We start from the raw sequence: 17,367 nt of genomic DNA on the forward strand, positions 1-17,367 counted from the left end.
TTCCAGCCCACAGACAGGAAGAGAGATGGATCCTTTCCTCTAAGCATATTTCTCAGAAGTCGTACCCAACAATTTTATTATATCTCATTACCATAAATTAGTCATACAGCCACACCCAGCTGGAAGGAAGACTGAGGGATGGAAGGATTTCTCTGGATATTTGTGTGGCCACTGGCAGGTCTATTTACGAGAAAAACAGAGAGAATGGATATTCTGAAACAACCCAGAGTCTCTTGTCACGACAGTTAAATCCAATATATTTTTAGAGGAAGAAGTAAGCATTTCACTTCAGCTTCTTAATCCTTTTACGAACCCCGGGTACTCTTTTATAAACATTCTCACGGTTGCGAAATTATAACAGTGCCTAATAATCATGAGTCAGATGCGCTCAATTACAGGGCCAAAGGGAGATGACCTCAGGTGCCAAGCACACCAGCTGCGGACTAAGGTCTCTAGGAGTCTCACCTGGCACAGGTGAGCATCAAGCGCCCCTCCCCGAAGGAGGGAGTTGATGCCTTTTCGTGTATCCCTACAGACACCCCCACCGCCCCGTGCCTGGACGGGAAACCCAGGGCAACTAGGCCGGGCTACAGCCCAGCAGCGTCAAGGAGGGAGAGACCGTGGGCATTATCTCAGGCAAACTCTCCACTTTTGAGATGAAGACCCTGAGCCGGCATAAAGCGGTTCGTGGTGAGCGCTGCACAGTGCCGAGGACTGGAGCTGTGCGGTCTCTCCCACAGTGCGTTAGTGGTCGTGCTGAGCTGACGCGACTTGGATCTGCAGCTCTGCACTAAGGAGAAACCCTGCACTTTAAACGTGCTGACTTCCATTCTGACTGTCTTCCTGCATGTATTAGTGTGTTTAGCTCACATTTTATTAATGCCTCATGTTTAACTTTATTTTTATTGTATTTTTCCATTACCATGTACCCACTCTATGCCTCCCTACCACTCCCACAAATCACCACACTGTTGTCCTTGAGTCCCCTGTCCCTTTTTTGCTGGATCCCTCCACCCCCTGGACCAGGGGCATCAAACTCATTTTCACTGGGGGCCACATCAGCCTCGTGGTTGCCTTCAAAGGGCCGAAATAATTGTAGGACTGTATAAAGGTAAATTACTCCTTAACTGTTAAGGAGTTGATATTCCATTTGGCCCTTTGAACGCAGCTGCAAGGCGGATGTGGACCCCGGTGAACATGAGCCTGACACCCCGCCCTAAGCCCTTCCCCCCACCAGCTGTCATCTGTTCTCATCTATGAGTCTGTCTGTTTTGCTTGTTAGCTCAGTTTCCTCATTAGGTTCTACATATGAATGAAATCATATGGTATTTTTCCTTCTCTGACTGGCTGATTTCACTTAGCATGATTTCTCCAGGTTCATCCACACTGTCACAAAGGATAAAAATGTCTTTTTTACGGCCGAGTAGTATTCCATTGTGTAAATGCCCTACAATTGTTTTATCCACTCATCTACTGATGAATACGTGGGCTGCTTCCATATCTGGGTGAGTATCACAGGTAAAGAATGCTCCAGTGAACATAGGCGTGCTTTTGTTCTTTTGAATTAGTGTTTTGGGTTCCTTTGGATGTATTCCCAGAGGTGGAGATGCTGGATCAAAAGGCATATCCATTTTTAATTTTTTGAGCTATCTCCATACTGTTTCCCATGGTGGCTACACCAATTTGCATTCTCACCAACAGAGCAAAAGAGTTCCCCTTTCTCCACATCCTCGCTAGTACTTGTTGTTTGTTGATTTATTGATGGTAGCCATTCTGACAAGTGTGAGGTGATACCTCATTGGGGTTTTCATTTGTATCTCTCTGATGATTAGTGACATTGAGCATCTTTTCATATAGAAAACCATCAATGAAATAAAAAGGCAACCTATGGCGTGGGAGAACACATGTGCTGATATATATAGTGAGGGGTCAATATCCAAATTTTATAAACCACTTATAAAACTCAACACCAAAGAAACAATTCAATCAGAAGATGAGAAAGGACCTAAATAGATACTTCTCCAAAGAGGACATGCAGATGGTCAGCATTGTTAATACCTCATTTTTATGTATTTTATTTCCAGTTGGAAGAAAATCACTATACCCCAATGAAGTTTTACTCTTCATATTTTTCATCATGTCTTCAATTTTACTTTTAAATTTCCCTGAGAACCAGGTTTTCTTTTTTTCAGGTCTCAAAGGGTTTTATGTTTGTCTCTAAATATAGTAAATAGAGTAGTTGAAGTATACAAGGTCTAAAACCAAACTTTCCTACTTACTGTGTGACCTTTGGCAAATTACCCAACCTCTCTGTGCCTCCGTATCCTCATCTAGGAAGTGGAGATAAAAAAAACCCATTTACTTCATATGTCTCCTGTGAAGGGTGAATAGATTAATGCACACAAAGCACGTAGCCTGGCACCTGGCAAATGTTCAATAAATGTTATCTGAGGATACTGGTGAGTTTTTAAGTCAAGGACAGTGTTACCCTCACCACTCAGCATATTTCTGGCCATTGGCCTTCCTTTAATTGATAATTTATATCAATTTAGAAAATTATAACAAATATTGACATTCAGCTAAGAAAAATGTCACAAAGTCGTTGAAGCTTCTGAAGAGAGCATTACTATGTGGTTATGTGAAGCTGAACAGAGGCTTGGAGTTGGGTGGAGTAAAATTAAAGGGCACTTGCAATGGTTGGCAGTAAAGGTCGAGTGGGGGATAAAAGGACCCCCCTCCCTCCTGCAGGAGGGAGGGGGGTGAAAGTGCTATTAGCCAGCTAAGCCACCTTAAGGCATCTCCTCCAAGTAAAAAATAGTTGTGAAACATATTTAGCTATTTTTCAAAAATTGGGAACCAGTTAAAACCACCTCAGTACCGAAAATTAAGATTTAAATTAAAAAAAAAAAGGGTAAAGGGGGTCAAATATGTGGTGACAGAAGAAGGTGTGACTTTGGATGGTGGCATACATTATAGAATTGTTGGAATCTCTATAGTCTTATTAACCAATGTCACCCCAATAAATTTAATTAAAGTATTTTAGAGAATGAAATCTATTTTTGTGTATTTTAGCTTTTACGGTACTTTAGGTTCTCACCGACCCTTCCCCAAGGCCAGCTTAAGAACATATATGCACTTAAACCAATTGCTCTTGACCAATAAGCCAGATTATCCTGGTCCCAGGAGATGATCCAGGGCAGGAGGGTGAATTCAGTTACTTCCACATGTCTCTCTTCTGTCTGGGAAAGTGTTCTCATCATGCCAGGATTCCTCGTGAGGAAATGGTGGCCTCGCACAGAGAGCATGGCCCTGGGACGGCTTGAGGGACGCAGCGCCCACACTGCACAGGGAACCACCCAGGTGGGATCGAGGCCTTGCTTCCGCCACTCGCCAGCCAGCTGTGTGCCTTGGCAGACTCTTCCCACTTGCAGGAAATCAGCTTCTCTGTCTATGAAAGAGAGAGAATCACTGTTGCTTCCAAGGTGCTTTTGAAGACAAGGTGACATCTTGAGCATAAAAGCACTTTGCAGCTGTACAAGATCATACCAATAAAGAGTGGTATTATTACTTTTGCTCCTCTTTGGGAATGAAGAACTACTTGATTTTCAACTTTAGGTGCAGCATGGTTCTATTCTAGACAAATGAGGCTATGATCCAATGTGCTTAGTAATGGGGACTTTTGGAGCAGGGAGACTTGGGTTTGAACATCAGTTCTTTGTGTAAGATGGGTGGGCCTTTGTCCTATCCAAATATGGGAGCTAGAGATAGCTGGGTATAACATTGAGTGGATAAGATTAAACAGAATCGTATTTTTCAGTAGGATAATTGTACCTCATATTTAAGCATCTGCCATGGATCAGTAGTAGTAAAACATTCTTACAATTTCCATTTTAAATGACTGGATTATTCCTACTCTCCTTCAGGACTCCTCCTAGACCAAACTGTGGAGCAGGTGGTGTTTGTTTTCAATGACACCCCACCCTCCTCTGGAATCCCTCTCCAATTGGACTCCACACCACATCCTGCCTTGAACCTGGGTTTGCTCTCCATGGGCAGCAGGTGAGATTCAGCACTGTGTACGTCACGGTGATTTGATATACATATACATTGTGAAAGGACTCCCCCCATCTAGTTAATCAACACATCCATCACCTCACTTTATTTATCTTTTTTAATGAACATTTGAATTCTACTCTCTTAGCAAATTTCAATGTTATAATACAGCATTTCGACAACAGTAACTGTTTTTTCCTTATATCTTCAGATCTAATTTATCTTATAGCTGGAAGTTAGCATTCTTTCTCCAACTTGTCCCTATTTTCTTCTCCCCCCCAGCCCCTGGCAATCACTTTTCTACTCTGTTTATAGGAGTTTGGTGTCACAATTTTTACCTAATATAGCCATTAACAAATTATTATAGTTCTGTATTTTAATACTTTTTTCCTTTAAGCTCACACTAGTTTTATAAGGGATTTATCAGCTGCCATTATAACATAGGAGTATTCTGTATTTAACTATATATTTATCCTTACCAGTGAGAAATATACTTTCATAAGTTTTCCTGTTACAAATTAGCATCTTTTCACCTTAGTTTGAAAAAGTGCCCTTGGCATTTCTTCTAAGGTCAGTCTAGTGTTGATGGACTCCTCCAACTTTTCTTTGCTTGGAAAACTCTTTTCTTAAATCCTGAAGGACAGAATATGCCACGTAGATTATTTTGTTGGTCCGCAGTTTTTTCCCTCTCAGTACTTTGAAGGGATCACGGCATTCCTCTTTGGCCTGCAAAGTTTCTGCTAAAGAATCTGTTGATCGCCTTACATGTGTTCCTTTGTATGTAACAAATTGTTTTCTTTTGCTGCTTTTTAAATTCTCTCTTGTTTTATCCTTTGATAATTTAATTATACCGTGGATCACTTTAGATTCATCTTATTTGAATCTCTCTGGGCTTCCCCGGTCTGGGTGTCTGTTTACTTCCCCAGGTTAGGGATGTTTAGCCATTATTTTTTAAATAGGTTTTTGCTCTCTCTCTCTGTCTCATTCTCTCTCCCTCTCTCCCTTCTGGGACCCCTGTAATGGGAAGACTGGATGGCTTGCTGGTGTTCCACAAGCAGAAACAATGTTCTTAACCACTCTAACGTGTGACTTTCTCTCCATATATGGATGAATTCCTTGGTAGCTTTCCACACTGATGGGGACTAAAGGAAAGAGTCACATTGCAAAGACGTGTACATTAATGCTGTCTGTTCGCTCGTGGCACATGGAGATTCTGTCACCGCCACCATCTTCTCTTGATGGGGGTAGTAGAGCTGAATACAAAGATTTAAGACCAGTGAGGTTATCCTTAGATTTTTTTTTCTTCTGGTAGGCATTTTATCTTTCTGTGTTTTCTTAGGTATATCTTCCCCGAAGTAGAATAAATGCGGAGACACAGTCATAGCAATAAAGGCATTCATACATTCAATACACGTTACACATAAGGGATGTGCTAGTCACTTTGTGTGAAGTTAGAGTGGAGTGTAGACATAGAACTAATTAGATATTGTGCTTTCCTTTAAAAAAACTGGCAGCCTTCAGGGATGGAAAGACCTAGAAATGACCGACTGCACCAGAGTGGGGTTAACTGCAGCCATGTATCTATATCAGTGCTTCTCAACCTGGGGCAGACTTGCCCCCTGGGAAGCATTAGGCAGTATCTGGAGACAACTTTTGATTATCATGATAGGCAGACAGTAGTGTTGGCATCTAGTGGGCAGAGGTCAAGGGTGGCTTTAAACATTTCATAATGGATAGTGCAGTGCCCTCCCCCCAATGAAAATTACCCTCGAAGCTCAGTAGTGCTGAGCTGAGACACCATGACCTACAGATACAGTGCCTGAGAGCACCCAGCAGGAGAGGTCAGCTGCTAGGCAGACCCAAGAGGTTACATGGCAAAGTGACCATTTGACCATTGTTCTGAGAGTTGGGTAGAGTTTTTACAGGCAGAGATTTGGGATTGGGATTTCCAAGTTGAAAAAAAAAAACACCATGATTACCATAGAGGATTCAGTATGCGGGGAATAAGGGGATGATGGGCTGATTATCAGAGAGCACCTTCTGGATAACTGCAAGTTAACAAAGTTGATTGCCTTATCCTACAACATAGGTCTAATTTCAGGCCCCAAATTGGGGTGAAAAGGAACCATCAAATGGAGTACACAGGCTTCCACCAGGACGGGGGAAGTGGCTTCTCTCAGCACCTGAGCCGAGTGTGGTTACTGCCCAGCCCAAGGGGCATTTGTTCCTAAAAGTGAAAAGATTTCTGGGAGAGGAAGTAGAGTACTGTCTTCAGGAGCAGTAATCTATGTCTTGGGTGTGAGATTTAGAGTGCTTCAGGGCGGGTGTTCTCAGCTGGAGAGCTGGCTTCAGTGGTGGTGGTGGGGGGAAGGTCTGCTCTCATAGCTAAGCCATCTTCCGACTGCTTTTCTGCCCTGCACCATGGTTCTAGATATTTATGGTTCCAGACTTGGAACATGAGTTATTTTGACTTGTCATTAGCGAATGATTTCACAGATAAAGCAGTATGCATGCTTACAATAACATGTCAGCTCTGCGTTCCTGGGATCCTTTCCCCAGATGGCTTAATGATCCGTCCGCAGCTCCATGCGATAGCCTCATGATCATGTTACACCCAGTAGAGCCAAAGATGAAGCTGACTCATCATTCGTTGTTGCCAGTGTCTCTCCTCTTTCCAGGCTCAGATGTGAATTTTCACCCTAAATTGTTTGCACAGAGAAACTGTTGGTTTCTGTAAAAGTGGTCATAAACTTAGCAGCTTAAGTAACAACAACTTATTCTCTTACCGTTCTGGAGGCCAGAAGTCTGAACAAACAGACAGACAGACAAAAAGCCTGTCAGGCTAAAACCTCAAGGTGTTGGCAAGACTGGTCCCTCTGGAGGCTCCAGGGCAGACTCTGTTCCTTGCTTTTTCCAACTTGTAAAGGCCACCAGCACGTGGCTGCACCTCTCCGACTTCTGCCTGTTGTGACATTACTGTCTCCCCGCTCATCTCCTGCTTCCTTTTATAAGGACAACAGTGATTACATCCGCACACCCCTGTAATCCAGGATCGTCTTCCTATCACAAGATCCTAAGTTAATCCTATCTACAGTCCTTTGTACCATTTTAGGTAATGTAATCACAGATTGGGGGATATTAGGATATAGACCGCTTTGGGAGGCTATTATTCAGTCTCCCACCCACCCACCACATGGAAGAGCACTTTGGGCACTACACAATAATCCAGTCTGAAGGATGCTTTCTTCCTGGCTCTTGCAGGAAGCCACCATGTTGCAGACTGCTCTGCCTGGTTTTAGGAATTGTATCTCGACCCCTTGTGGCTAAGGGTGAGGGATGAGTCACAGGAGACAAAGCTTGTCTCTGGTAGCAAACGCTGCCTCAGTTTCCTCTCCCTGCCCCCAAAGCTTGGTTGAAAGTCAATGACCGGTAAGACCCCTCACAGCAGGGGGCAACCTAAGCCAGACTTGATTACTTGGGAGGCCTTCATGGAAAGATTTGGGGGGCTGCAACAAAGAGGGAGCAATGGACTCTTGCCCCCAGGCTTCGACAAAGCCTGAGTCCCCATGTTCTCTGGGAGAAACGCTTCTTGGCTTTAATCCCCTTAAGCCTGAATACCTGTTGGGGAGAGGTGCATCTCCTTGCCTTGCTAGAGCGTGCCCTGGGGAAAAATCTGGCATCACAAAGACTTCCTGATAAATCTGTGAAATCTGCTCCGCTAAGAGTGCTTTCATTCATAAGTTAAGGGTTTGAGTAGGAAACCCTAAAACTCCGTTCCTGACAGACTCTGACTCATACTAAGCCATCAGATTTCTTTGAAATGTTATCTACTGTTTGATCCTTGCCACCCTGTATTCCTGTGTATTACAACCCAATAAAAAGCCCTGGAGAAAGGGGCTCGGGGCCTTTTTCTCCTCGGAGAAATTGGCTGCTGCTGGCCTTTGTCTCCCCTGAGAAACTGGCCACCGGCCCACAGCCTTTTCACTCTGGGAAAATGGCCACTTCTCCTCCCTAAGCAGATCACGCCACGTCTCGGTCATATTCATTCTCATCCGTGGCACTCGGGGGCACTTGTGAGAGAAGTCGTCCCCGCACCACCGTACAGGTTACTATGGTTATAGTGAAGGCAGGGAATGTTCTCTCACAATGCCCCCTTGGATTTTTTGCACTTTACTTTCTTTCCAGTCTGGTTGACAGACACACAGAGAAGTATGAGAGTTAGCACGGACCTGAAGTTACATACCCAAGAGGTGTGTGAGTGTATGTGCACATGTGTTTCATCTCTGGCCTTGCACTACCCTGTCCTGGGCTCCCCCTACCTCCATGCCCAAGACTGGCCAGCCAGACCCGGCTGGCCTGGGGGTTCAGCATCATGGTGTGAAGGCCCTGGGCCGTGCACCGCCACCGGGTGTGGGCAAGATTGCTTTTCACTGACTTAATACAAACTCGTAGAGGGTTTCCTCAGCCTGATATTCACCCAGAGCAGTGGAGAAAGAAGAAAACACAATGGGAAGAAATAGAGAAAGGAATAATGAATTTCCCTCGTTACAGTGAATGCTGAGAAGACCCATCCACAGAAGAGGGGAACACCTTGTACCATGAACACCCTGAGCCACCCTCCATGGCAGGAATTAAGGGGAGTTGAGAGCCGGGGAGGTTTCATTCCTGTATTTACCCAACAGGTATGGCGAGGTCAAGAACCTGTGTCAAATCGATGGGGTTAATTCCAAGCATCCAAAATTTGCTCAACACAGGTACTTTATTTTTTTTAAATTTTAAAAAGATTTTATTTATTTATCTTTAGAGGGGAAGGGAAGGAGACAGGGAGAGAATATCAATGTATGGTTGCCTTTGGTGGGTCACCTGCCGGGAACTGGCTTGCAACCCAGGCATGTGGCCTGACTGGGAATCGAACCGCAATCGTCTGGTTCGCAGGCCCGTACTCAATTCATTGAGCTACGCCAGCCAGGGCCTCAACACAGGTACTGTAATGGTAATAAATTTTCAGCAATATCAACAACAATAAAGCCTGAATATGAAGATAAAATCTCTCTCCTATAATTGCTAATAATTGGGGAAAAAAGGAGGATGGGAAGTCTTGTAAAAAGATGAAAATAAGGATCTTCGAGAAAACATTATGGACAAATAGGTTGTTTCTTTGATTTTGGCACTGTGTCTTTTTAGGAAGACAAAAGAGGACGCCAAAAACCAGTGGTGAGTGTTGGGTGACAAGTTTAGATAATGTTAAAACAACACAAGTCCTAAGGTGACGGGGCCCAGCTTCGATGATCGGTTGATAGGTGATGCTTTCTGCAGAGGCACTGGGGTCCCCTCCGACCACCGCTGTCGCTTCACCCAAAGCTGGTACTTCACCCAAAGTCCAGCAGCAACCCCAACCCCGAGAGACCTTCGTGAAACACTTACAATATCACTGTGTGAAAAGCTCCTGAAGGAGAAGGACAGTCCTTCTGCACGTGGAGAAAGGATGGCTTAGGGGTGGGAAGGGTGTGAGCTCTGAGCTGTAGCCACCCCCCCCTTCAGGTGTCCCCAAGTGAAGGTGGCCGCAAGTTCCTCAACTGCCTGCTCTGAATTTCAATGTCTGCAGGGCTGCTATGAGGCTGAGGGGAAATGCAACTTTGAAAAAAGGGGTACCGATATTCTGTGTATTGTATCAGAAGATCTGGGTGGCGGGGAGGGTGGGGCATCCCAGAATCCTATTTTTCTTTTTCAAGCTTGATTGTAAGGAAAACCCATCCAAGGAAATAAGAAAGGTGGAGGAAAATGGAAGATTCAGGTTAAGAAAAGCAAAAACACAGGGCTCTTTTCCTCTTCTACTTCCTTATTTTGAACAACACACCGATTTGACTGCATCTTACAAGACCTCTGGCCTGCGTGTTTCATGGTAGAAGAGGGTCTGCCACGCTGGGCAGTAGTGAACGAACGCCACCCTGGACTGAGTCACCGAGTTCTCGCTCGTCTTACTCAAGGATCTCCTCTCCTCGCCTTCTCCTGCTGGGGCAGCTCCTTCACGAACGGGGTTTTTGTTTTGTGTCTGTGCGTCACCTGTCTGTGCCCAGTGATAGAGGAAGTTTTAAAAATATGGTACACTTTTTATACTTTATATTTATATAATTTGGCAATATCAGAGGGAGCTTTTCCTTGAGAAACTTTGGGAATATTTAAGAGGCTTTCGTAAAAACGTAGGTGGGGTTAAATCTATTTCAGTTATGGGAGGTTTATCGTTATTCTCCCAGGGAAACTTGGCTCATGGGGTGGACTCTTTCGAGTGTATCAGTTTTATATGTATTCAAGGCACACATTACCCCCATATGTAATGACATATGTAATTACATTTTCTTTAAAAAACAAAAGTATTTTTCTGTTATGGGTACAGTCCTTTTTTTTCCTCCTCCAAATGAAGGAAATGTTAGCATTAAGCCAGTTCCACTCATGTCAGAGACTTATTCTAAAAAAATCATTTTCATGTTTATTTTAAAGAGATAAGCTCTACCCTGAAAAACAAATTCTATGAGGAAATATTTTAAGTTTTATTTTATCAATAGGTACTTGTGGAAGCAATAGACTTCCTGAAAAGGACACCTGAACAGAGAAGGGGAGACCTCTGGTGGGTGCCAGTTGGAAAGAATACAGAAGTCACCAGATAGCGGGACTTTTCCTTATTACTAATTTTATATGTCTCATAAGACAATAGCAACTAAAAAAGACAGAAGGGAAGCATATCAAAGCTCTTCATGCTCACTGCTTGGCCTTTGTTAGCAACAGTTAAAATTATTTTAATGACTGAATATTTCAAAATTTAGATTTTTTCTCTAGCTAGTAAGCACACTCCTCTAAATTTTTAATATACCCCATTTAGCCCTGCTGCAGGTATTAATATGTTTTGAGGGGAAATAAAGACAATTGTGAGCAATCCAAAGTTATGACGAGAAAGTTTTCCCTTAATCTATTTTTTTTGTATAGCTATTAGCAATCTCTATCAAAGTTTAAATGCACAGAGAGAGAGAGAGAGAGAGAATTCTACTTTTAGGAAGATATGCCACACAAATGCTGGCAAAAGTACACAAGATACCTGTAAAGTCGTGTTTATTAAAAGCATTGTTTTCAAGAATAAAAAACCTAGAAGCAGCTTGGACTTCCATTCTAGGGGAGCGCTTGCTTAAATAAATGATAAGATGTCAGTATAATGAAGCATACCTGTTACAAAGATAAGACAGATCGATAGTATCACTAAGCTATTTGCTGAATGTATTTTAGTACTAAATAATTTATGTAAAAATATATGTGTTTGTGAATATTTATTTAGAAGCTCATGGAATACATACTTTGAATGCTGAGTGTTCGAATGTTAAATTCACATTCAGCTAATGCTGAGGCCAAATCCAAAATCACCATTGAGTAATGTAAGATAAAAGAGACATCTGATAGTTTATTAAATATAATAATGATTAATTTTCTTAATTTTATGAATACAATTTTGATAATTAAAATTTTAGTAGGGAAATATTGGAAGTTTAATATTATAGTAGAGGTGAAATAGGTTCTCAGTATTTGGCATAACTTACTTGTTCTCAGGGTCACTTTGCTGTACATTTGTGATACTAAGAATATACTCATTTTCAAATGGCACTTTTGATAATGTCATTTAACTTTTGTACAGGGATAAAACAAGTTAGCTAGTCCATTCTTTGCATGGAATGTTGTTCCTGCATATTATAACTAAAAGTCACATTAATTATTTTAACAAAATTTTTGGATAAATTTTAGGTGCCATGTACTCAAAACTGTAAGGAATTGTCTTAAACTTTCTTTCACAAAGTCTGTTGGTTTGAAATTTGAAGAAAACAATAAATCAAAGTTTTAGAGATCTTATTTTTCTCTATAATGCTGGATTATTTTTTTAGACTTTTTGATATCTTGTGTTTTGATTGAATATTCATGAAATGTGATGTTTGTGATTTTGGAATTGTTATCGAGAAATTTTGAAGCAGCAAAATTTGCATATTCCTTTTGATTCATTCCTCAAAGTATTCTTGCATAGAATTTTATCTTGAAAGACTTAGAGTCTAACTGAAATCAATGCTAAAAATTACAGGATGTACTTATAATAAGTAGATAATGCACACATATGCTGCTGTGCAACAATATGGACTATTATGCTGTACATACATATATTAGACTGATGTCCTTGTGAGAAGAGAGATTGGGACACACAGAAGCCCACATGTGCAGAGGGGCGACCATGTGAAGGGGCAGCAAGAGGCAGCTCTCAGGAAGCCAAGGAGAGAGGGGTCAGAGGAAACCCAGCCTGCTGACACCTTGATCTTGAACTATGAGCCTCCAGAGCTGTGCAATAATAAATGTCTGATGTTTAAGCCATCAAGTCTGTGGTACTTTGTTGTGACAACCTCAGCACATTAATCTGGTCTTACTGAACATCTTGGTTCTTCAAATGCAGTGTGATTATCTCTCTCTCCAAGGGCACACAGTCCCCCACCCAATACTCATCCACACCAATGTCCCCTTGTCCCAGGGCTTCACCTTCCTAGTTCCTGCTCGTCCTTCAGAACACTGGAGACTTTAGGAAAGTTACTTGTAACTCTCTCGAGGAAGTCTTCCTCCACCTGCCAAATAGGCGTTGTCTTTTTTCCTTTTTGCTCCTCTAGCATCATATATCTTCCTTCTTCTCTGGCATTTATTATCTCTGGCATTTATTATCGGTATTTTTTCTATTTAATTATCTATATCTTCTTCCCGCCTGCTCTGCTGGGGCATTGCAGAAACCACACAATTATGAACAGCATATGTTTGTCTTACAGTTTTATTTTACTCAACAATCTTGTATTATATTTCTGTGGCTTCACTGGCTTTCTTTAATGTAGTCAGTTAATTTTTTTAAAGACGATTTATTTTTAGATAGAGGGGAAGGGAGGGAGAAAGAGAGTGAGAGAAACATCAATGTGTGGCTGCCTCTCAGGCACCCCTAACCAGGGACCTGGCCTGCAACCCAGGCATGTGCCCTGACTGGGAATCAAACTGGCGACCCTTAGGTTCACAGGCTGGTACTCAATCCACTGAGCCACACTTGCCAGTATGACTTCACTGGTTTTATTCTTTAGCTTCACTAGCATATAAGTGAAGCTTGATTTTATTCATGAGTCCTTATTACTCAGAAAGTACCGAGATACTTTGTCTCAGCTTTTATCTGACAGAGCTGTTGGTAATCAGACTTCTGACTCTTACAGATCCATATCTAGAAAGCAACACAAATTCAGTTATTTTTTCATCAGCGGGGATCATTTTTATCTGGTTTTTCCTTATTTTTTTAAGTACTTAGAATTAGTATTGATGTAATAAATATTTGAGAATGAAACTAATGCATTCAGTGGCGCTAGTACATATTTCACGAGCAATGATGCAGAGAGGACCTGTGATGTAGAATAAATATTATTCAGAACATTTTTAATTTTAGCCATCCTGGTTATAGGTTTTGGCCTTGCCCATGAGGTTCAATTTTTTGAAGCACTCTATTTCATGCCTTCTGTACTTCATACTCTTGAAGAATTATGTTTACAGTAATAAATTGCCAAATTTTTATTGCTTAATTTGCATTGATTATACTTACCTGAAAAATTACGAGAATGTTATTCAGTCCAATAACATTGCAGTTTGAAATTACTCAATATCATATTCAGCCTTGTCCTAACTATCTATTCCTATTCCACCTGGCAAGCTGTGTTCATGTTCTGTGGCCTGACTCAAGTTTCAACTCTTCTCTGAAGTCGTCCTCTGTTTCTTTTGTGTGTTCACATGGCAGTCATAGGGATCTTTATTATAAAGTGGCTCAAAGCGCACTGTTATTAGTTATTTACATATATATTTTCCTGCCGGGCTATAAGCTCCTCTGGGAAGGGGACTGTTTATGTTTAAAAAACAGGCACTGCCCTGGCTGGTGTAGCGCACTGGATTGAGCGCGGGCCTGCAAACCAGAGGATCGTGGTTCGATTCCCAGTCAGGGCACATGCCTGGGTTGCAGGCCAGTTTCCAGCAGGGGACACACGAGAGGCAACCAGACATTGATATTTCTCTCCCTCTCTCCTTCCCTTCCCCTCTAAAGATAAATAAATAAAAATCTTACAAAAATAAAAATAAATAAAAAACAGGCACTAATCGGATGAATGAGTAGAATAATTTTCCTTATGCTGATCTAAAATTTTTCAGAAAAAACAGCTAGGCTATGTTTCCCAGCATCCTTTGCAGCTGAATGGAGCAAGAGAAACAGATGAGCGCCCTGTGCAGACTGAGCTCTTGGAACTCCCCCACATGCTCTCCTGGGTGCTCTTCTCCCTCGTGGCTGGTTAGGCTGTCAGCTCCCTCTGTGGGCTTGGAAGCCACGTGTGATGGCAGAGCTGTGGGGGTCAGTGTTCTGCCCCCACTCCCACTGACTTAGAACCATCTCCTGGTGTTTCCTGACTGAGAAATGAACTTGTGTTGTGCTAAGCCAAAATATGCTTGTGCCTATGCATTAGTGTGGCCTAGCTGACCCTAACACACTGGTCAAGGAGGGAATTGACCTAGCCTACATGGTCTAGTCCTCTTTCCTAATTCCGGCCCAGTTAGAGGTGAATGTCCAGGGATCTCTCTGTTCATTTGTTTAGCCAGTATCAGCAGAGCACTCGCCATCTGCCACAGTCTGCTCTGTGTGGAAGGTACAACAGTGAATCGGAAAGCATGGCGAGGGAGACAGAAGATAGACAAATAGCAAAACATAAACTAACAAAACTACCATAGTTTTTTAAGTTCTGGTAAGTGCTGTGAAGGAAAAAGCCTCTGAAGACAGAAATAAAAGGCGTGCACGTGGAGGACTTTATGTGAGTGGAGGTTTAGCAAAGACCTCCCTGAGAAGGTGATATTTAAGATAAGACCCAAAGGATGAGAAGGACCCAGCTGTGTGAGGACAGGCACTAAAATCCTTCCAGGAAAGGGGGCTGCCTGCACACGTTGTAGCGTAGGAAATAACGTGGAGAGTATGAGTGCTAAGAAAGGCCCATGGGGCACATAGAATGAGATACAAGTGAAGCAAAGCTAAATTCCAGAGTAGTTTTCATCCAGGTAAACGCATCAACACTCCAGCTCCTGGTTCATAAAGCTGTTGGATTTAGCTGAAGTCAAGGATCCTTCACTTTACCAATTACTTTGTCCCGTGTGGACGCATGGGGGAACTGGGGAAAACAGGGCCAAAAACCAGAGTGGTTTTTAAAAAATTTTCGTAAAAATTAAGGGCCACTTAGGTGATACATACATTTTATAAAACAAAAAGAAGTTCTATTCTTTGAAAAATATTTTTACTCTGCTTTATGCATAGTCATATACACAAACTTTACAAATTAATCATTCAAAAATATAAATAGACATCGTCTTTCACGAGTTAGCTCACTCAACAATATGTGATTCTGATCTAGTGATAGAAAGTTACCACTCAGTTTAATTACTTCCCTGTTCCTGGTATTTGATCACTCACAGATAACATTGTACAGCTAAGCTACTGAGGCTTTACCCTTCTCTTAACTGAGCCCATTTCCGCAGCGCCCATTGCAGTGATTTTGTTAACAACCATGTCCAACTTCGGGTTAGCCTCAGGGCTGCTGTGACAAATTGTCTTGCCAGTAGCTGCTTGTGTAATTATCTCCATAGACTTCTCGCAGTTTTGTGCACAATGCACAGCCTACAGGACTCTTTGTTGAATGTCATGAGTCAAGGACAGCCAGTCAAAGGCCATGGGATATCACCTCAACAGTTTGATGCAGAGGGAAAAGGCAACCTTCCATCTCAGAAACAGACCTCGGGCTTTTTCCTCTTAGGTATCCTTACCCATTGACAGGGATAGTTTGAAAAACCATTCAGCAGGCTCTGGGAAAATTCAGGATACAGAGCACCTGGCCCAGGGCCCCGAAGGACTGGCGTGCTGACTGTCTCAGCTTATTCCACTGCAGCTTGTCCCGACCTCGCCGCATGCAAGGAAGACCACTGCCTGACCCTCCACACACCGTTTCTCCATGGTTTTGCTCTGGTGATGGCTTATCCCTGGGTTTCAGAGCCACACAAACTCCATGAAACCTCTCCACACTGTGATACCCGAGAAGAAGAACCATCCTGGGCTGCTTTCACTTTTCATCCCGTGGACTGCAGGGAACTGAACTAAATCAGGGTTTTGTTTCCTGGAAGTGTCAGAAAATCCAGGATTCGGCCTCCAAAGCAAGCGAGAAACTGTGATGTGCTCTGCAAGAAATGTTTAGCCCCACGCCAGGCAGGCAATAGCTGTATGGTCAATGGCAGCTGCTGTTGTCCCCATTGTTTTTATTATCAGCTCTTACAAAAATCCTTTGTTTAGTGACTGACTGAACTTCAAGTTTACGTCAGTCAATCAAATTAACGTGTTTATTGAGAGCACGAACATGACTCAATCCTAACCCAATGGATAGCTAGGAAGTGTTACAGTAACTCAGACAGGAAAAGTTTACAATGAGGTAGGTGGTAAGATTTTACACATACACACACAAACACAGCATTTAATCCAGGACTTAAAGGATATTTACATTTTTCACTTACAGCAAGTGCATCCCCTTTACATCCCTTTCCTCAATTGTATTTTATTGTTAAAAAAAAAAAAAGAACAAACCTGCAAGGAACGGGGAAAAAAGCAACACCCATTTATTCTTGACCTAGATACCCCCAGTGTCACTGTTTTATTACATTTGCTTTATCTTCAGACTTTTGGGGGGTTGAACTATTGAAAAGAAAATGTAGACACCCTGACACATCACCCTTGACATTTCGCCGTGCCTCCCCAAAAGGAGAATTGCAATGTCATTATTTTACACAAGAATATTAAAAATACCGCCATAATAGAATCCATCTTCAAATTCTCTCAACTGTCACAAAACTGGATTCCATAGCTCTTATTTTCATCCCGGAAAGCAGTCAATAAACCATCAGCTGGCGGAGAGCAGAATGGTAGCTCTAGTCCGATTCGATTCCCGCAAAGGTAGAGGCTCTTGCTGTCATTTTCTCCACGTGAAGAATGGGCGCTTCATCAAGCCCAACATTAACCATTTTGGGTAGGAAGGTCTTCCTAACTGAATTCTCGCTCGATAGGACTATCAGGAAAAATCAAGTAGAATATTAAAACAATTACTCATATCATTCACTTTTTAAAAGAAAAATCGATTTCTTGCTAATTTTCTGATATTCAGAGGGATATGGAGGGGAGGGGGGAAAGATGATTGCTTTCCCTTT

This window comes from Sturnira hondurensis, unplaced genomic scaffold, assembly GCF_014824575.4.
Source record: "Sturnira hondurensis isolate 20B ecotype Veracruz unplaced genomic scaffold, ASM1482457v3 Scaffold0001872, whole genome shotgun sequence".
Classification (NCBI taxonomy): domain Eukaryota; kingdom Metazoa; phylum Chordata; class Mammalia; order Chiroptera; family Phyllostomidae; genus Sturnira; species Sturnira hondurensis.